At 46.1% G+C, this 22471-nt stretch overlaps 1 protein-coding gene and 1 pseudogene across 6 annotated transcripts in view; both read left to right on the forward strand.

Annotated features, from left to right (window-relative positions):
* The window catches only part of LOC122434463 (melanoma-associated antigen 9-like), a 263142-nt gene that overhangs the window by 239389 nt on the left and 1282 nt on the right, over positions 1–22471 (forward strand). The window contains exons 1-3 of one of the 6 annotated variants that reach the window (XM_043457854.1): positions 21275–21467; positions 21761–21882; positions 22158–22250. The gene's annotated coding sequence lies outside the window, so the exon portion shown is untranslated. Of the gene's footprint in view, positions 1–19954; positions 20049–20454; positions 20746–21180; positions 21246–21274; positions 21468–21760; positions 21883–22157; positions 22251–22471 lie in introns of those variants that run through there. The other 5 variants (XM_043457850.1, XM_043457855.1, XM_043457849.1 and 2 more) reach the window with 5 other exon arrangements.
* Positions 14509–17933, forward strand: LOC122434464 (annotated as a pseudogene).

Raw genomic sequence — 22471 nt, forward strand, 5'->3', positions numbered from 1 at the left:
TAATTAAATCACAGTCTCAAAATACTATGTAAAGAAGCCAGATTAATTTTATCAGGACATAAAGATTTTATTGAGCATGATACCTGTCACACTTGGCTGACACTTCTGAAATTCTGTAAATTTAGCTTCATAAACATTTTTATCTGGAAAGGGATTTTCTAGGTAACTGAATTTGCTCCTCTTAGTTCTCATGTAAGGAAAGGGACAGGAAATAGAGAGTCTAGGAAAAGACACCCCCTTGTCACAAAAACTCTCCACTGAGTGACTTACTTAACAACATTTATGTACCCTCAGGTTTGTGTTAATAACTGTGCTAAAGCCTTGTAAGAGATGTGACCAAATATATGTAAGTAATGGAAGACCTTTTATGAGACCAGTGTTATTATGACAAAGAAAAGGAAACTGAGTGTAAACATGAAAACTGTAACAAATACTACTGAATGGGATCTGGCAATAAATAAAAATGATAATACATCATAAAATGATATTTATCCCAGGAATATAAGGGTGATTCAACATCTAAAAATCACAGTATAATCCACCATATCCAGTCCAAAAATGAAAACCAAAAGTATATGACAAACTCTGCAGATGCATGAAAGCAGTTTTAAAAATTCAACATTCATGATAAAAATTTTTCAGAAAACTAAGAATGTAAGGGAATTTCTTCAATCTGGTATAACCTTACATAAAACATATAGCTTGCATCATACTTAATAGCAAAAGACTGAATACTTTTCCACTAAGATTGCGAACAAGGCTAATATATTGCCTTTTGTCACTGTTTCCAACATGAGCCAGTGCAATAAGGCCAGACAAAGAAAGAAAAGGTATACAGGTTAGAAGGAAAAAAACTGAAGCCATCTTTCTTTGTAGATGACCTAATTATAAACATAAATTATATACATAGAAGATCCCAAGGAATCCACGAGAAATCCACTAGACCTAATAAATGGTTTAGCAAGATCACAGGCTATAAGATCAATGTACAGAATCACATTTCTCTGTACTGGCACAAAAAAGAACCTATGAAATGCTTAGGTGCAAGTCTTAAGAAAGTGTGTAAGAGCTGTATGTCACACACTTCATAAGCCTGATTGTAAAAAATCAGGAAATAAGTAAGGGATCTATTCATGTTCATGGATTGGAGGATTCAACATTATTTAGATATTATTTCTCCCCATATTGACCATTTACTTTGATGACTGTCATCTCCTGCCCTGTTGCCCTTACTATACCTGCATAATAAATAAAAGCCATCTTTGGAAACATTGACCTCTAAGCAGTGAGTGTCTGGAGCTCAGTCTTCTTTTTTATGCTGTCTCTCTGGATGCACCATCACTCAGTAATATTTTTAATATCAGCTCCACAGTGATGACTCCCTTAATTCAGATCCCTGTCTTCTCTGAGGACTTTATTATACAATAACAGCACCACCACCAACTCCTGCATCACCTCTGACCCCTTTATTTTCCTTATCCTGCCTAACTTGTCCTTTTTTATCTGACACGCTTAAGCACCATTAGAAATCCATTGGCATCCTTAATTTCGGAGATGGTGCCAGATTAACACCTTCTAAGTGGAAAGATCAACTGCAAGTCTGCATTCCTGCTTCCCAAAACTATACTTTGTATTCTTGACTTTTTCTGATTAGGTTCTCATTTTATGATCCCTTGGAGAGGATGAAATACTGGATGAGTAAACGAACCTTTTTTGAGTATCTCTCAAAATTTTTTTCATGATGAAACTTGGCATAAGTTTTGTATTAGGGTCGTAGGTAAAAAAAAATTTCCATGTATCACTAAATTGTTTGTATAAAAAATGCTATGAAATCAGCTGGTCTCAGTCTTTGTTATTATTCATCACTCCCTCTCCTAAGGAAATATTAAGTCCTCCAAAATTTCCATTGTTTACATATAAGACTTGCTCCAGGTGTGGAAACAGACTACTTATCTCTTTCAGAGTATATCAGTTTAGGAATAGTATAGGAATTTTAACAAAAATTCAACTTTTAGGCTTGCTTGGGCCAGCATTTGAAATGTAGCTGTTTAATTAAATAGTAAACATTAGTTCCCAAATCTTCAGTGTGAAAAAGTGACTTCAGTAATATTTTATTCAGTTTTAGATGAATGTGTAACTGTATGTCCTGGACCCTTAATGAAACCTGTCACATTCACAACTTTCTCCTGTTTGGTAAATTTCCTCTCTAAGCATAACTAGTAGCCTGATACTATGAAAAGTCACCTTCTCTTGAGAAGTTTGAACAGGTATTTGTATTCATGATATCAGTGATCTCAAAAAAATAAAATCCAGTTGTCACACAACCACCATCCCACTTTTTCTTTTTGTTATAGGAATTTGCTTTGTTAAGAAAAATAGACCTATCTGGTTATAGGTGTTATAGGAAGATCTAGGCGGGATTGTACTTGAGTGTCAGATATCCTCTTGGGGTCTGTAGGTGTTGGATGTGGTAGAGATTGACTCTGTGCCCCTTGAAGAACATTCTGTTGTGGTGTCAAGGATTTGGTGGCAATGGTTTCTTAGGAAAAAAAAACCTAAATCTGGCCCAGGAAACATTTCTGAAAAAAGACAAAGGTCCCTAATGCTTTTCGTTGCCTGACATTCAACAAGGATGGAATGGACTCTGGGTTGTCTAGGAGAAGGTGGATTCTGGTGTTGTCAGCTGACCTGTCATTGCTTCCCGACATGGCGGGACGAGTCCCTCCTTCTGCTCCAGACTCGTTCTTCTGCCTGGGCTGCAGGTCCTGCCCTTCTTTGGTGACTTCCCATGCCTGCTGTCTCAGTTCCTCACCCTCTGTCTATGTTCTCCTTACTTTCGCTTCCATCCTGTTTGCTTTACAGCCAAACGCCTCAGCATAACACCCAAACTCATTAGCAGTAGCAGACATGCCCTGACTGTCCTGGCCTTGTCTTTGCCTCTCACCATTTCCCACTTCCCTGTGCTGGTCATCCTGCCAAGTGCTAGGGACACTCCTTTTCCATCAGAACCTTACCTCAGATATCACTTCTCCCAAGACGCCTCTGAATCACAGATCAGGCTAAGTGACTCTTGCTTATGTTGGCAGAGTATTTCAAAGATGGATTTTTCTAAGCCCACTAAATAGTCTGTAGGTTTTGTTTTTCATATATGGGTGTGCTGTGCATTTTCTGTTCGTTGTGGGATCATGTTTGAAAGATTCCTATATAGTTTGTCTTGGTTCTAGTTTGTTCCATGCCCTAGAATTTCACCAGCCTCTCACTGGGGTCATCTGAGATTCATGCTAAAACCTGGCTTTTCCTCAGCTCCTTCCAAACAGGGCAGGGCAGCAGCAGCCTGGCTCGGGGTGGGAGGTAGGGACAGGCCTGCCCCAGTTCCCCAGGACCACCCTCTTCTGACAGAATTCTGATTTGGAGACAGCTATGTTCCCCACCTTCATTAAGTCCCAGTCTAGATTGTCTGTTTAAGGCGAAAGCTGATGTGTAGTGTGTATATAAGAAGCACTCAGTGTGGAGTAAGCCAGAAAGATAAACACCAATACAGTATACTAACACATATATATGGAATTTAGAAAGATGGTAACAATAACCCTATATGCAAGACAGAAAAAGAGACACAGATGTATAGAACAGACTTTTGGACTCTATGGGAGAAGGCGAGGGTGGGATGATCTGAGAGAACAGCATCGAAACATGTATATTATCAAGTGTGAAACAGATCTCCAGTCCAAGTTGGATGCACTGGGATGAGCCAGAGGGATGGGATGGGGAGGGAGGTGGGAGGGGGGTTCAGGATGGGGAACACATGTAAATCCATGGCTGATTCATGTCAATGCATGGCAAAAATCACTACAATATTGTAAAGTAATTAGCCTCCAACTAATAAAAATAAATGAAAAAAATAAAAATAAATTGGGGAGACAATCTTACATTTAGTTAAGAAAAAAAAAAAAAAAGAAGCACTCAGAAGCTAATGACAGGCCCTGGGGCAGCACTCATGGCAACTTAACATAGAAACTGACTGAGGCCATGTCTCACATTGTTAGCGTCCTCTGTGGGGTGCAACACACCCATGTCCAAGATAATGCTGGCTCACGTGTGCATAGAAGGTCATGCGTGACACCTCCACTGGATTAGCATGTGCCAATTATTCATGGCCTACACTCTTGAACCACTAGACTCCAAACCTTTGTCTATTTATAGCTGTTGGATGCATTTAACACATTTTCCTCTAGGAACCGTGTTATGTGTGAACTGGTAGCTCCTGGCAGCTCAGTGAACATGCTATGCAATATTGAGATAGATATAGATAGGACTTGTGTGGGTCGCACAGAGCCGGACACGACTAAAGTGACTTAGCAGCAGGAGCAGCAATATACAAATGTAAAGTGGTATTATTTAGATAATATTTCTGTAAGAAATACTTTCAGCTTTACATCCTGAAATTCCAGGAAACCTCTTCCACTGTTGAAAAGAAAGTAGAGTTGTCCAACTCCAAGATGATACTGGTTGCTCTTGAACCTTGAGGCACAAGTATTTTGGTGAAAACCTCAGTAAAGTATGTGGGTTTTGTCTCTTACATGGAAGATTTATGGTAGCTTCATTTTGAAAGACTTCATTTGAAAAGACTTAATTGGAAACCCATTACACTAATTCTCATGAAGGAATTTTCACTAAGAGTGTTCGGGGAACCTCTGTAGGGTTACCAGTTAAACTCAAGTTTCTAGAAATTGTGCTAAACCTAACTGATGTAAAACAAATTCTGTTATCCAGGTAATGTCTCTCGTGCACTGCTACCTAAGGCTTATTGTTGAAACTCAACACCACTGACTGTTAGCCCTGTCAAAGCTGACAGTTTGTGTTGGGAGATCTCTTGGTGGGGGGCGGGTGGGGTGGAATTTTCCACTTCTTCTCTGCTGCAGTGTGAATTGTGTAGATAATTTTCAAATAGTTATCCAGGTTGGAAACTGTCACCAAGTCTGTACTAAAGAGAGTGAGAGATGGCAGCACTGTGGAGACTTTGACTTCATTCCAAGGATGTTGGGGAGTCATTTGAAGGTTTTGAGCAGAGGAGGACCATGATCCAACTTCCATGCTAACAAGACCACTCTGGCTGTAGGTAAGAGATCTTATGGCTTGGGCAGCAGTGGTTGGAGTAGAGGTGGAGAGAATGTTCCAAAGGGAGAGATGCCTCAAAGACGGAGCTGATAGTATTCGGGGATGGATACAGTGAAGAGACCATAAGGAGGAAGTGATCAAAGGTGACTTCTAACTAGAAGGGTGGAGTTACCTGTAATTAAGGTAGAGAAGCCTGCAGAGAGGGCAGGCTTTGTTTTGTTTTTAGTGTGGATTGAATGGAATGATAACGTGTCCTGTTGGATGGTTAGAGGGACAAGGGTAGAGGAGCACTGACTTTTGCCATTCCTGTGTCCTGACAATGGCACGCTCAGATATTGTAGACCTCTCAAACTTACAGAGACATCTGCCCATAGCACTTTTGTTGTTGTTCAGTCACTAAGTCATGTTCGAGTCTTTGCAGTGCCATGGACTGCAGCACAGGCTTCCCTGTTATTCACTATCTCCTGGAGTTTGCTCAAACTCATGTCCATTGAGTCAGTGATGACATCTAACCATCTCATCCTCCGCTGCCCCCTTCTTCTTTTGCCTTCCATCTTTCCCAGCAGCAGCGTCTTTTTCCACGAGTTGGCTTTTCACATCAGGTAGCCAAAGTATTGGAGCTTCAGCTTTAGCATCATTCCTTCAGTGAACATTCAGGGTTTATTTCCATTGTATATATGTACTGCTACTACTTAATTTATTCATCTGTCCATCTAGGTTGGTTGGTCATATAGATTGCTTCCATGTCCTCTTGCTACCTCTTTTTAATCTATTCTGCTTCTGTTAGGTCCTTACCGTATCTATCCATTATTGTGCCCATCCTAGCATGTAATTTTCCCTTTATATCTCCAATCTTCTTGAAGAAATCTCTAGTCTTTCCCATTGTATTGTATTGCCCAGAGCACTAGGATTCACCATTTCCCTTGGAGGATCATGGGGTCAGGCTTGCACTCTTGCCAGGCAGGGACCTTGAGAAGTGGCCTTAAGAAATCAAAAAAGGGACTCCAGTTGGGTCAGAGCTTTCTGCTGGCACAGACCCTCAGGGATGGGTCTCCCTTCTAAGGGTCACTTCCTTTTCTCTTTCTTTCATCACCTTGTCACTGCCATTACTGCTGAGTCCAACCAGGGTTTCTCTGTTGTCCTTTCCAGAGTTTCTCTTTTCCCCCCTTGTTTACTGAGCAGCACAGTGCCCTTAAGATGCAAGTACAGCTTTCCCTCAGTACAGGTGTTTCTTTCTTTATTTGTGTTACAGGTGGTTCTTTCTTTATTCTCCCATGCCCCTCCTGTTCATCATCTGTTTTGATCCGATATATGAGAACTTTACTGTCACTGGGTTGCACAGATAGGTATTTACTTTGTAAAACAAATAGAATTTATCTTATTTTGCAAAAATACATTTACTAGGGAAAAGGAGTCTGGTATTTCTGGGCCTTTTGGCATCAAGCTGGGCAGGGGCACTAGTGATGAGGAGGGAAGCTGAGTGGGGGAGCATCGCCCTTCTCTCTTCCATCCCCCTTCTCATGCTCCTCACCATTTGCCTGTCTCCCACATCACTCCTCTGCGCCAGGTGCCATGCAGGTCCTTGTGGGAGCAGGGTGGACCTGGGGCTCCTCAGCAGACAGGAAGTCTTCTGAATTTTCAGGTAGGCAGTGGGAGAGTCCCTGAAGGTGTGGGTCTGGAGAAGAGCAGGACCAGATTGTGGTTGTAGAAGGAGAACCCTGCCATCAACAGAAGATAAGATACTAGAGGAGAAGCAGAGACAAGCTGGTTAAAAGCTGGTTAAAGTATGTTGTGGAGGTGAGAGCCTCCCAGAGGCTTGTGGGGAGGAAAGCAGAGCAGAGGAGGATGCGGTGACTGGAAAGGTGGAACGGCCACAGGGTGATGTGAAGCCGAGTGGTGAGAGGCGCTGGTGTACCACTGAGGGCAGGAGACAGGAGAAGGTCACCGGAAGTTATGTCGAGTCTGAGGGCCTCGTAAGATCCCTATGTGAGTGAAAACAGTGTTCTGAGATTACCACCTAGAGCCATGTTGAAGACAGATGGAAGCACAGGGTGAGCTCAGGGAAGATTCAGCGACTAGAGAAAGACTTGAGAGTTCTGGGTATAGATTGTGGTAATTGAGGGGATAAAAATGGGAAATGGGCTGGAAGACGGCTCTCAGGTGTCTGCTGGGGGCTGAGCAAGAGACGACACCACCAGGTGCACTTCACCACAGACAACGACAGGGCCTTGAAAATCCTTGGTGTTGCTCTTGTGTCTAATGTTCTCAGCTCCTAATTTCCTCTCAGATCTGTTCTGTCGCCCCAGCATAATCTTATAAACCTGCTTTGGTGGCTTAGATTATAAAGGTTTCCAGTCTCTTCTCAGTGTCATTTCATGTGCATGGAAACCTTGTAAGTAGATCATTTTAATAATAAAGCTTATTCTTTGAAATGTTCATTATCAAGGTCATGTTTCAGAGGCTTTGCTGCACCAAGAATTAAGTTATTGGACAGAATGCCCACGCTGCTCCATACCTGTGACATGCAATTCTTGTAAAGGTGGTAGTTAGTAATTCATTCCTCTGACCTGAAGGGTGGGACATTTTTTCTTTGAAAGGGTTTAGTAACATTTACAGAAACTAGAAACCAGTGCCAGAACTGATCTGACTGCTTTTCCTTTCTCAAAGAGTCTCTTCCTAGCTCTCTTAGGATCCAGGAGAAGCCCTTCTGCCCCACAAGGCTTGTGCTTAGGCTGGCCCACTGCAGTTTCTGAGATTGAAATCCATCAGTGGACTGTGGTGCTGTGGTGCTGCTCTGCAGAGCAATTACCACCAACCCCCTCCCAGTCTACAGAAGGTGCTGAAAGGAATTGCTTGTGGAAATAGATCTGGGAGACAATTCCATATATTCAGTTGGCATTAGTCAGTGTTTTTCCCTTTGACCAAGTCAGCAAAAAGAAATGTAATTTTTATAAGGTTTGTTTGAAGTAGATTTTATGGGTTAGCAATGTACATTTGTATGGTGAAAATTTTTCATGAATTACATTAGGAAGGTGATTTTTTTGAACAAACTGATATCACACTGTATAAATGTTGTTTGTCTCCCTAGTTATTTAACACATGCATAGTTTTCTTCTCAACTGGGCTGTGGTCTCATAAAACAGAGCAAAGTGCTTCTGCTATTGTGATCCATACAATACCTGTCACAGAAAAAACTTATAATAGACTATTTCCTTATAAATTTGTTTTGGCTGGAACTTAGATATAGCAGAAAATTCATGTTTCTTATTTTCAGAATCTGGATTTACTTTAGATTGACCAGGAATTTCAATACTTAACCACATTATATTCACCCTCTGCTTATTCTCTGTTAGAAAATTTGGTGTGTCAGGATTATTCTTCAGTTCATTTGAAGAACAGAAACAGTCCTCAGGATTTAATTGATGTGTGGGAAAGAGGTTCTTGCTGATTGATTTTGAAGAAATTGTTGGCCTGCCACAAGTTGTGTCCCTATGGTATTATTGTCACCGTGTTACTCACATAGGTTACTCTCACTAACATGTGAAGCAATAATGCTACTATTTACCCTGTATTCCCCATAACTCGGTGAATAAATTTGAGCAGCTAAAGCTAAAGTGTAATTTATTCTTTGTTTTTCAAAGATCTCATCAGAAAATTGAAGACTCAGAAGAGAGCAGTGATGAAATTCTTGCTTGTCTAATTTCTGCGGTAAGGTCATGCGATTTCCCTGCCCAGGAGTGCAGAAATAATGAGGGGTCTTGGAAAGGAGGTACTGTGGGTAGTGATGTAGAGAGACACTTGCCCTGTGGCTGCTCGTCATTGTGGGAGGCCCAAGTCAGGCAGCCTCTCCTGCAAGATTACAGATACTGTTGATGGAAAGTTCCTGGAACCTTAGAGAAGGACTTTAAAAAAAAAATACTGTATGACTTAACCTAGCGAAAGCTGTGACCTACTGCACAAAGGAGAAAGGACTGTATGTTTCATTAGGAATAAAAAAAAAAGATCACCTCAACCAACAGAAGATCCGTTCTTCAGGTTTTAATGTACTGGATTACAGCATTTTCATTATGTCTTTTAAAGCCATTAATTAGAGTCAGTAATTGACCTGTTGGTTGAGGAGAAGCTTATCCCCTTCTTCCCAGAGAAGCTGGTCATGGTCACTAATCATTAAGCTCTGGTTGTTGACAGGCTGTAGCAATCCTATCTTACAAACTCTAGCCTTCCCAAAGATTCTTGAGTGCTTCTTTAACTGTATTTAAGAAATGGTGGTTGCTGAAAATCATGCTGGATTGGGTTATGTATGTGAAATGAAACTGATTGTATAGTTTCACAGCCCAAGTTTTGGCATCTGGGCACAGCTTGAAAGTTAAAAGTTATCTTTCTTACTCTTCTAGAATGTAGCTTAGAAAAGTAATTTTTGGCTAAATATAGTGATAAGTAGTATAAAACTTTGCATGCAATGGAATCTTGACAGCGTGTTACGAAAAAATATTTAACATGACCTTTGCAGTTTAAAGGGCTTCTCTAGTTTGCTCAGACAGTAAAGAATCTGCCTGCAATGAGGAGACCGGGGTTTGATCCCTGGGTCAGGACGATCCCCAGGAGAAGGGAATGGCAACACACTCCAGTATTCTTGCCTGGGAAATCCCACAGACAGAGGAGCCTGGCAGGCTACAGTCCATGAGGTTGGAAAGAGTCAGACACAACTGAGTGGCTGACACGTCACTTCACTTGCAGTTTAAAATATTGACCAAAGAGGAGTACCTATGGGGTGCAAAGTCACTAATAGCCATCTATTAAAAAAAAAAAAAACCCACTCACTATGTACCAAGTACTGTGTTAGACATAGTGTGTTTGTATGTGTGTGTATACATAGCCATGTACACATTACACTTCATTACAGCCTTGTGAAATAGGTGGCATTATCTCTGTTTTATAGACGTGAAAGCTTCTAGAAGTTAAGTAACTTGCCAAAGGTCACCCACCTAAAAAGGAACAGAGCCAGGATTTAAACTCAGGATTTTCTACTTCTTAGTCATACTCTCCTAATCATTGGGCCTCATTTTTAAAATAATGTAATATAGTTATTAGGTAAGTTTCGGAAGCAGTGAACATGTAAGATGTGGTTCCTATAGCCGTACCAGGAAGATAGGCACATTAAAAGGCTAGCTTATAAAACATCTGACAGTTGAGCAGCAAAAATCATAGTGTATAGATAGTAAATCCAAGAACATTAACAGAGAGCTTGGTTTAAGAGACTGGACTTGAATCAGCATTGGAAGCAGTCACGCTATGAGCAGGTGGAGGATGTGTACTCTAGCTGTGGGATTTAATAAAGAAAAGTAAGAGATTTTTGAATAACAGATTAACACGATGTAGACATTTAAGAAAGAAGATGAGTTGGAGATGGGGAGATGGATGAAAATCTAGTTTGAGAGGGTGATGAAAACCTAGTTTCTGGTGGTGTTTTGGGGAACCACAGGAGAAAGGAACATAAAGAATTGTTTAAAAATCAGTAGGACTAGGTAAAGGTAGAGGAGGAGTCAGGTAACCGAAGCTGTGAAGTTAATGGAAAAGTGATGATACTTTTAGGAAGTTGAGTAAAATATATGGAAGGAGAGATGACATAATTTTGAACACATTGAGTTTGAGGACGGAAGGGTACAAAAATATTCAGGAAGCACCTGGAGACATGAATTTGGAACTCAGAAAGGTCAGGACTAGAGTTATGGGAACCAGTCCAGGTAGTCCATTGAAGAGCATAGTGGAAGATGCAGTATTGGGTAGCACCCAGGAAAAGAGGGAAGTAGGGAGATGAGGCTTAAAACTCAACATTCCAAAAACTAAAATCATGGCATCCAGTCCCATTGCTTCATGGCAAATAGATGGGGAAAAAAATGGAAACAGTGACAGACTTTATTTTCTTGTGTTCCAAAATCACTGCAGACAGTGACTGCAGCCATGAAATTAAACGACACTTGGTCCTTGGAAGAAAAGCTGTGACAGACCTAGATGGTGTATGACAAAGTAGAGACATCACTTTGCAACAAAGGGCCATCTAGTCAAAGCTATTTTTTTTTCCAGTAGTCATGTACAAATGTTAGAATTGGACCATAAAGAACACTGAGCCCCGAAGAATTGATCCTTTCAAACTGTGGTGCTGGACAAGACTCTTGAGAGTCCCTTGGATAGCAAGGAGATCAAACCAGTCAATTATAAAGAAAATCAATCCTGAATATTCATTGGAAAGACTGATGCTGATGCTGAAGCTCCAATACTTTGGCCACCTGATGCAAAGAGCCAACTTATTTGAAAAGACCCTGATGCTGGGAAAGATTGAGGGCAGGAGGAGAAGGGGATGACAGAGGAGGGGGTGGTTGAATGGCATCACTGACTCAATGGACATGAATTTGAGCATCACACCAGACCATTCTTTCTCTTTGCACATTGCAAACAAGGACAGGCCCTGGGACTTCTATGTCAGCGGGCCGGAGACAGCTGGGCTCCCATAGTCTATCTATCAAAACAACTTGACATGGTGACTAAGGGGTGGCCTCCCTGTATACAGGCCATGGCTGCTATCGCAGCCCTCAAACCCAAAGCAAATAAACACTCTAGACATGCCCCTTTAACAGTCTGTTCTCCACACACCTTCCAAGACTTACTATCACAACGGGCTCTCCTCTCCCTTCCCCCTTCCAGGGTACAGGTCCTACGTGGTTTTCTTCTCGACCCTCGGCTCTCATTCTCCCCCTGTTCTCCCCTTAACCCTGCCAGCTTATTACCCACATCCTCTACAACAGACCCCCTCCTACATAGCTGCAGCCTAACAGTAGATCTTGCCCAAAACCCCTTCCAATATTTAACAGATCAGCCCATCCTAGACCCAGACACCCCACACTGGTTCATTGACGGCAGCTCTCAAAAATCCCCACCCTTCGCGGCAAGATATGCCACCATCCAGGGGGACCTTCGTCACAATCACAGGACCCAGACAATTGAAGCTTCACCCCTGCCACCTCACACCACCTCCCAACAGGCAGAACTGATAGCTCTCACCAGAGCTTTGACTCTGGCTAAAAATCTAAGGGTTAACATCCACACAGACTCCAAATATGCCTATAACATACTTCACTCAAACATCCCAATATGGAGAGAAAGAGGTTTCCTAACCCAAAAGGGATCCCCCATTATTAATTCAGACCTGATCCACAAACTTCTAGAGGCAGCATCCTTACCAAACAAAGCCACCATCCTCCACTGTAGGGGACATCAAAAGGGAAGTCTCATATCAGCCTAGAACAATGCTGCAGACCAGAAGGCAAAGGAGATAGCCCTGTCCCATCCTTCCCTCCAGTCCCCTGTCATCTTAGCTCTGACTCCCCCCGACCCTCCCACCACCAGAGAAATCCTCTCTTATCTACACTCACTTTTTCATCCCTCATCCAAGACACTCCAACAGTTCCTCTGGAACCACTTTCCCATGTCCACTGCTGATCAACAATATTTAGATAACCTTACCCACTCCTGTCAAGCATGTCAATGTACTAATCCCAATTCCAACCTTAAACCAACCCATCAAATGCGAGGCAGCCTCCCAGCACAGGATTGGCAAATAGACTTTACTCATATGCCCCAGTTTGGAAAGTCAGATACCTCCTGGTCCTTGTGGACACCTTTTCGGGATGGGTAGAAGCATTTCCCACTTCATACAAAAGAGCTCACACCGTGGCCCAAATCCTCCTCACAGAAATTATCCCCAGGTTTGGCCTGCCTTCATCCCTACAGTCTGATAATGGCCTGAAATTTATGTCTAAGGTCACCCAACAACTTGTCAGTTCTTAGAGATACCCTGGAAGTTTCACATTCCATATCGTCCCCAGTCCTCAGGAAAGGTAGAAAGAATGAACAGAATAATCAAAGAAACCCTTACCAAACTAACCCTCAAGTTACATCTGGATTAGACTAAACTTTTACCAATTGTTCTCCTCAGAGTACGGGCTTTGCCCAGAAAGCCCCTGGGGCTGAGCCCCTTTGAGGTGATGTACAGAAGGCCCATGCTCCCTCCTGGACTCCACCATGAACCTCCTCCCATACCAAGATTCCTACACTCCCCTCTGCTGGCAGAACTCTGCAACGCCCTCTAGAAATACATCAACCACAACTTGCCTGCCCCTGACCCCCAAGCCTCCTTACCCCCTTTACAAACTGGGGACGTGGTCTGTCTGATAGGGTCACCTAACCCCAAAGTGGCAGGGACCATTCAAAATCATCCTCCTTACCCCAACTGCAGCTAAACCAGAGAAAGTCACCTCCTGGGTACACCCCTCTCGCCTAAAACGGGTCACCTCCGATCCTGCGCTGCCCTCCTTAACTGACACCTATCAGGTCTCCCTCACAGGACCTACCTCCTTAAAATTCACCCGGCGACAACCTCTGTCAACCATCCAAGAAGACACTGAATGACCTGGACACTCTTCAACCTACAACTGTTCCTGACCCAACTACTACAAGACCTCTGGACCAGCGGCCCGACAGGAACCTCCTTCAAAGACCTGACCACACTGGTGTCTCAACTGTGGCTTCAGGGAACCTTCTACAACCTGACTCCAGATGAAATTGATTTCTTTACTCTCATTCTCTACATCATTCTACAACCTAATGAACACTGTTCCTCCTCAGATTCAAACAACCACCAACTTGGGGTCTTCTGCCCCTCACCCTGACTGGCCTCTCCCCGTCTAACTATAACTGCACTGTTAATCTTAGTCCTTGCTATAGGCCTAGTAACTGTCTCTCCTCAAGACTGGTCACCTATCCTTCATCTTTCCATTGGTATCGCCTATGTTGCTAGCTGTGTTCTACTCCTAGGGTGCTATTTCCTCCACACTGCCTAACTAACAGCCCCATGACTCCCCCATTCCTTATCCTTGCTGCACTCCCCAGTCTTCTGGCTACTCCCTGCCCCTGCTCAGACATTTATTCCGATGTACATTCCTCATGTTATAATACGACTCCAAGACCATAGCGGGGTGGGGGGGGTCCAAATCCCTCAGTTCAGTTCAGTTCAGTTGCTCACTCGTGTCCGACTCTTTGCGACCCCATGAATTGCAGCACGCCAGGCCTCCCTGTCCATCACCAACTCCCGGAGTTTACTCAAACTCATGCCCATTGAGTCGGTGATGCCATCCAGCCATCTCATCCTCTGTCGTCCCCTTCTCCTCCTGCCCCCAATCCCTCCCAGCATCAGGGTCTTTTCCAATGAGTCAACTCTTCGCATGAGGTGGCCAAAGGTATTGGAGTTTCAGCTTCAGCCTCAGTCCTTCCAATGAACACCCAGGACTTATCTCCTTTAGGATGGACTGGTTGGATCTCCTTGCAGTCCAAGGGACTTTCAAGAGTCTTCTCCAACACCATAGTTCAAAAGCATCAACTTTTTGGTGCTCAGCTTTCTTCACAGTCCAACTCTCACATCCATACATGACCACTGGAAAAACCCTACTCACTGTTAAAGTACAAAAGAGAGGGAGTTTCATGAGTACCTGCCATAAGCCAAATGGAATAAACATATGTTTCTACCCCATTACCCACTGGGGGTACTCAGATGGGGGTGGGGTACTAGATCAAAATCGGGAAAAGAAACAAGAACAAGTCATAAAGAACATGATTTCCCAGTTACAGGTAACCCCTGAACCTTATAAACACCTAGACCTCCTTTCCCAATTATGGCCTCCCCTAAAACCTCCCTCTGGCAACCAATACTTTACTCACCTTCTCAGCTCTTCTTTCCAATTCTTCCAATACACACAACACACATCACAGTCTTGGATATGCATGTCACTGTCTCCCTCACCACACATAGCAATTCCCTTACCTTCAACCTGGCTGCTACAGGGCAACTATACCTCCCCTTCCCAACAAAAAACTACACAACTCATTGGGCCAGTCTCTGACAATGTCCTACTCTCAGCCTCTTCAAACCTAACCCGTATTAACTACTCTAGTCCCAACTACACTGGGCTTACAAACTCTGCTCCCTCCTTCTGTTCCACTTGGGTTCTCTGAAACAGCACAAATATTTACACCAATTCGGGAATCTTCATTCTCTGCAGGACCTATGGACCCCCCCTGGACCTTGCATCTTGGCCTTCCTGACCCCAGGTCTAACATTCCTCAAAGAAGAAGAGGTAGAACAAATAGTCTACCCCCAAGGGGAACTTACCCACAGAAAAAAACGAGCTGTCATAGCCCCCCTCCTGATTGGGACTGGCATAGCAGCAGCCCTAGGCACTGGGATTGAGGGCATCTCGACCTCTGCCCATTTCTACTACAATCTGTCCCAAGAACTCAGTGAGGACATGGAGCAGGTAGTGGAGTCCTTCATTTCAGTCCAAAGACAAATTAACTCATTAGCTTCTGTGGCCCTACAAAATAGGTGAGCCCTGGACCTTCTCACTGCAGAAAAGGAAGGGACCTGCGTTTTCCTAGGAGAGGACTGCTGCTATTTTGTTAATGAAACGGGCATAGTCCAGGGCAGAGTCAAAGAACTTAGAAACAGAATCAAACACCACAAAAAAGAGTTACAAAATCTTTACAGTCCCCAAAACCTGTTCCAACAGGCCTTCCCTTGGTTGCTCCCTTTCCTGGGACCATTGGTACTTATCATTTTATTCCTCTTATTTGGACCCTGTCTCTTCAATCTCTTTCAAAGGTTTCTCCAAGAACGGATTCAGGCCATCTCTCGAGATCAGGTCAAGACCATTCTTCTTCTCGAGAGCCTCACCCCAAGCTCAGAAAAAGAAGACCCTGGGCCCTAGGATGATCCTCCATTCCAGACCCAAAACCATCGCCCCTATCCAGAAAGAAGTAGCCAGAGAGATACAGTGCTCTTTTCCCCATTCTTTAATGATTTCAGGGTCTGGAATGAAGGAGTCTTTGGGCCTAGAAAAGAAAGCAACAGTCTCAAAGGTCCTTGCTGAATCATCTAACTTCGGAGAAAACAAAACTGAACTTTAGGTCCCACCCTGATGCTCCAGGCCAGTTTTATCTATCTGGAACTTATCACCCCCTGTCCAGAAAACTTTCCACCCCCTACACCTGCCCAGAAGACTTATCACCCCCTGCCCAACTACAATGCCATCTCAACTAAAGAATACCCAAAATATCCCGCCTGATTAACATTTCCCTTATTGTTTCCAAAAACCTCCTTATAAATATGGAGCCTCGCTGATCCCTCTTGGAGCTCAGCCTAGTCGTTAGGCCGACTGTCGCCCCTCCTTGCCTGAATAAAGGTAACCTACTTCCATTGAGGTCATCTCTGCTTTTCTGCCTCGGCGTGAACTATACCTTACAACCTCACTTCCTCCTTCAGGTAGCCAGGGGACTGGCCACTCCGGAGGCATGCTCCTGTGAGGTCTGAGAGCACCCCTCAAGGGGAGAACTGTAAGTGGCCTGGGTCAGACTGCCCAGGGTGCATTTCTCAGCTGAGGCTGCTCACACCCCCAGTCTCCCCCAGATGGGTGGTCCCCATCTGTCCCCCTGCCTCACTTCTGTCTGTGGTTTGATCCCAGGCATCGAACTCGTGGTTGAGATGACTGAGCTGAGCAAGCCCGAGGAAGACCTTCAGGACCCAGGCAAGGCCCTAGGCCCGGTAGAGGCACAGCTATTGGGGGCTGAGGCAGGAGAGGCTGCATCCCCCTCAGCCTTGTCTCCTCAGTCTCCTGCTCCACCCTTGTGGAGGCCTTGCCCCAGGAAGCTCTTAATGCGATGGTGGCAGGAACCTGATGAAGTTCCGGCTCCTCAAGTATCGAGCCAAGGAGCTGACCTCCCAGGCGGAAATGCTGAAGAAGGTCCTCAGGGATAACCAGGAGCATTTCCCGGTGGTCTTCAGCCAAGCCTCAAAGTGCCTGCAGCTGGTCTGTGTCATGAAGGTGAAGGAGGTGGACCCCACAGAGCACATCTACATCATGGACCCCACCCTGGGCCTCACCTGCAATGCGATGCAGAGAGGTGGGCAGGGCCTGCCCAAGGCCAGCCTCCTGGTGCTGGTCCTCAGCCTGATCGTGTGGTATGGAGACCATGCACCTGAGGGGGAGGTCTGGGAGCACTCAGAAAATGGGGATGTTTGTCAGGAGGGAGCACTGTGTCTTTGGGGAGCCCAGGGAGCTGCTGTCCCAAGTGTGGGTGCAGGAGGGGTACCTGGAGTACCTGCAGGTGCCTGACAATGACCCTGCTCAATATGAGTTCCTGTAGAGCCCCTGGGCCTATGCAGAGACCAGCAAGTAGGAAGTCGTGGAGTATCTGCTCAGAGACAACCAATGGTTTTCCAGGGCCTTCCCACGGCCATCTGCAGAGGCTGTGAGGGACGGGGAAGAGGAGACCTGACCCAGAAAAGTAGCAAAGCTGATCCTTGCCTCTGTGATTGAAGAGGGAGCAGTCAGCCTTCTCAGTAGTGATGGCCTGGGCCACTTGGGGGAACCCGGGGTGTAGCATCTTTGTGTTCATTTTCTCTGTGATGACATGGAAATTCATCTTTGTTTTTTAGGAATTTTTCAAATGTGTTTTTTCAGCTTAAGCCTTAATAAACTTCAGTATCTAATTTTGTGAATGACGTTGATCACACATGTATTTGTACTTAACCAGTTTAAGGACCAGACTCTTGCTGTTTTGTAAAAGAGATTGGGAACTCTCCCATTTTATTTTGTGACCCTGAGCAAGATCACATGGAATTGGAATTAACAACTATTTTGGATATGTGAACTTACTTAGCAGTATATAGCTGGTGGAAGAATTGGAAAATAAAAAACGATTGTAGTGAATTCTTGCTTCTTATAGGTTTTGTCTGTCCTTTTCTACAGCTAATTCATGTCTGTTTACTTGGATTTTGCCAGGTTATTATTTAAGAAAGTAGGAGAAAATTGATGAGATTAATAAGCGCCCTTCTCACTGGCTCATTTATTCCACAGAACTGCACAGATCCTCTGCTCTGTGGAAGGCCCTGTGTTAGCAGTGGGGACACCAGGAGAAGCAGGACACCCCCACACCTAGAGCTATGGTCTAGGAGCCACAGTCACATGAGGAAGGTGGAGAGACGTCCCCTAGTCCCAAAGAACAAGGCAATATGGGGCAGGGCAGTGGGGCTCCAAGAGGATCACTCAAGTGTTGGTGCCTGAGCCAGAGTGGTTTGGGGCCTTGGGAAGCTGGGTTCCTTCTGTGGGAGATGATGGTAATGAACCCGGGTGGTGGCATCAGCCAGACTGTAGACAGGGTCTTATGAGTGAGAGGAAAGTCTGGAATCAGACATGCACTTTAGAAGTTCATCTTCTCTCCAATTAATCTCCTGGATCTGAGAAAGTGAGCTTTGGTCAGAACAGGTAGACACTTGGTTTTTCTGCTTGAGTTTAAATACACTAGAAAGTTTCCAAATGGGAAATGAGTGAATTTGGTTTGGCGCACAGTCTACTCAATCTCAGGGAATATAGTTGAACACATTTTGATTACCACCCTCAGTCTTCTGGTAAGATTTTAATGGGGTTCTTTGAAACTGGCAGTTGGACACTTCAACTGATGGGTCAGCTTTCCTAGGTGGTTAGGCCCCAAAGCCATATAAACTGCACTGAACTTGAATTCACACACCTCAGAATCCTCCTTGGAGGTGAAGGGAGGTGCATATCCTAGCTGGATTTTATAAAGAAAACTCCCACTGTCCTTGTCCTCTTACCATCACTTGTCTGATACCTGCCTCTCATGAAGTTCATGGCTGCCAGGGAGCCTACGGACACCTGTGCAGGTGCTCAGGCAAGTTCTATCGTGTGGAGGCAGCTGCGACTCCCAGAGGGAGACTGTGTCCTGGCATCAGGAGGCATGGGCACATCCTCAGCCTGCTGAGACTGTGGGTGGCATCACTGCAGAGGAAAGGGCAGAAAGAGCATTAGAGGGAGTCGGGGGGACCCCTCCCTGCCATTCACAAAAACCTTGGAAGCTAAATCAGATCTTGCATTTGAAAGTGCTGATGATACAGAGTGGTGACTAGAAATGGAAATTCAAGGCACGTTTGGCTTTCTCAGAAACTCCTCAACACAGGAAAGGAATTGTCTTCATCAGAAGCTACACCTACTGGCTGCTGTCTATTGAGCATCGAGTACACTACAGAGCAGGGGAGAGGTCCTTGTCCACAACTCTTCTCCCTCTGCTTCCTGGATGCTGCCTGCAGGGAACATGGGATCCTTATGTAAACCTACAACAATTTGGAAATAAATACATGAATAATTCACCAAGATTTTAATACAAAGACAGAAAAATAGGTTCATCTAAATAACAATAGCATGTTGTTTGGGGGAAAAGCATCCTATTTGTGTTGATGCCTGGGGTGGGATGGAAAGGTATTTTGGATGCAGGTGGTGCCACATCCCTGGGGCTGAGCTCCCAAGAAGCAGGAAACATTCCTGCCTGACTGACTGATGGAAGATCTGTCCAGGTGCCATTCATTCAGGGCCAAGGGTGAGGAACTGGGCTTCTCCCAGTGGCACAGTCAGAAGGTGGGTGTTTTTAGGAGAACTACTCTCTTCCTAGAGCCCTCCAGGACAGTTGTGATGCAGACAGGGTGGAAGAGGAAGGAGTATTTTGGATTCTGAGCGCTGCAGATGATATCCTGGGGGTGGTACAGCTAGGTGGACTGAGGAGGGTGGAGATCCCTAGGAGCAAGGGGCAAGGATGCAGCCTAGGAGTCTGGAGCTGAGCTTCAAGCTAGAACCACATGAGGACCACACAGTCCTCACTCTCTGCCCTCCTTCTGGGGTCCATCCTTCTCTCCCTTTCCCTTCATCACGTGGCAGATCTTGGTCAGGAGAAGAGGAGACATGTGGATGGGGAACTGGTGCCTGAACCTCTATGGAAAGGAGCACAAAGTGCCAGGTGGGAACCATGGCTCATAGGTCACTAGGACTGTTATGATATCTCCTGGGGGAACCATCTTCCTTTGGGAAGAGCATGTCCTGTCACCACCGTTAATAGAGAGACCAGTAGCCACATGAGGCTGGGTAGTGTGAACTCAAATGTACTTAGTGTGTCCCAGGGCCTGGCCTTCTATCATAATATAATGTGAAGTCAAATGTAAATAGCTAGAAGTGGCTAACGGCTAGATAGCCCTGCTGAGGAACTGCAGAACCTACACGGGGGCCCAGAAGCACAACTTCCCCTGTGGGCCACTGGGAGTGGTGGTAGGTGGGGTCACTGTTCCCTCTGGTTCCAGGGCCATGTATCTACTTAGTGGGGGAACTATTGATGACAGATGTGGAGTTTGTCCAGTCCCTGGAGGGTGAAACCCCAGCACCACGGGCTCTCATATCCCAGTGTGCACCTCACATGTGCTTCGTAGAGGCCATTCCACTGCTCCAGGAGACCAGCAGCTCTGGAAGCTGTGGTCCCAGAGCAATGAGGGCTTTGGTGTGAGGGTCCAGCCTTGGGTCAAGTCAGAGACATCCTGTACATTCCAGAGCTCAAGATGAGGACCCTGACGAGGACACAAGGACCCCGAGGAGGACACAAGGACCCCAAGGAGGACACAAGGACTCCATGGATCCCACCCCAGCTGTCATCCCTAGGCATCGCTGGTGACGGCATGAGCACTTGGTAGCGTGCCCCTAAATTTGGCATCCCTGTCTCTGACAGGTTGGGGACCTGATATAAGGGGCGGGCCTTAGAAGGAGAAGGGGAGGATAGTAGGCTCTGAAGAAGTCTGGGTGAGGACCCTGAGGAAAGACTGAGGGGAACCTGGACCCCAACACAGAGTGGGCTCAGGGAGTACACAGGGTGGGACGAGCACATGCCGCATTTCCTGACATCCGGGTCTCAGAGACACTGGGGAACTGCTATAGGTGGTGGGGCTTCAGGTGGGCAGAGAGGAGAATTCCAGGTCCTGTGGGGTAACAAGTTGAGGTCCCTGAGGGGGGACTAGGGGGCCCTTGACCTCAGAGAAAGCTGTCTCTGTTGTCGGTCCTTGGCGGCCGTGACGTAGGACGAGAACAACAGGCATGGTCTGACTTCCTGACATCCGGGTCTCAGAGAGGGGTATAAGGGGCGGGGCCTCAGTTGGGGAGAGGAGAGACTCTGAAGCTCTACTCGGAGACAAGGTAAGGCCCTGAGGGAGGACTGAGGGGACCCCCAGGGAGGACTGCTGGAGCCCCACAGATCCCTGCCCATGTCATCAGCCCTGGGAGACCCTGGGGTGAGAAGAGCACACTGCGCCTGTCCTGACTTTCTGACTTCCGGGTCTCAGCGAGACAGGGGACCTGGTGTGAGGAGCCGGGCCTCAAACTGGGGGAGGACAGAGCCCCGGTCCTACCGGGAGTCAGGTGAGGACCCTGAGGGAGGAGTGAGGGGAGCCGGACCCCAGAACAGTGGGGACCCAGGTAGTCCCCAGGCAGGACGACCTCGTGTCACATGACTGGGAACCGGGTGAGAGCGGCGGGGCCTCAAAATGGAGGACGGGCCAGTTCCGGGTCCTGCCTGGAATCCAGGCTCCAGGCAAGGAAGGACTGAGGTGGTTAGACCCCAACACAGGCAGGGATCCTTGCCTTTGATGGGGGTCTTAGAGGCCCCAGAGCGGGTTGAGCAGGATGTGCAGTTTCTCGACTTCTGGCTTAAGGGGCTCGGGAGGTGAGGTGTTCAGGCAGAGGGTGGAGGCTTCAGGTCCTCAGATGTTGGACTCCCCAGGCAGAGCTGAACCCACCCTTCTAGTCAGTGCTGGGAGTCCAGGCTGGACGTGAGGTGAGGACCGAGCATCTCTCCAGCCTAGGACCCGCAGGAGGCCCTGGTCAGGTGCGGCTGCATGTGGAGCTCTTTCGCACTTTCCCTTCAGACTTGGGTCTTGTTCTTAGTAACTCTGCAGGCCCCCAAAGGGCAGGGTACAGGCTGCAGCCAGGGAAAGGTGGGCACTACACGGGAGCTACAAGGGAACCATTTCCCCCACAACTGGGGCGACCTCAGAGCCCAGGCCTGTGCCACAATCTACCCCTGAGGTACCCCCTCCATTTTTTTCACAGGGGCTCCAGGAACCAGGAGGCAAAGGCAGAGGTCTTAGGCCTGTGTCCAGAGGTCAGAGAACAGAGGAAGTCCAGGCAGTACCAGGAGTCAAGGTGAGGAGGGTGCCCTGAGTGAGCACCAGAGGCTCCCCATCCCAGAACAGAAGGGACCCCACAAAGCCCTAATCTCCCCACTGTGTCAGACCCAGAACCTCAGACTGTGCTGGCTGCCCTTCCCTCTTCGGGCAGCCAGGTGTCAGGCTGCCCAGGATGAGGGCCCCTGTGAGGCCGAGAGCACCCCTCAAGAGGAGATCTGTAAGTGGCCTGTGTTGACC

The sequence above is a fragment of the Cervus canadensis genome, chromosome X (assembly GCF_019320065.1).
Source record: "Cervus canadensis isolate Bull #8, Minnesota chromosome X, ASM1932006v1, whole genome shotgun sequence".
Lineage (NCBI taxonomy): Eukaryota > Metazoa > Chordata > Mammalia > Artiodactyla > Cervidae > Cervus > Cervus canadensis.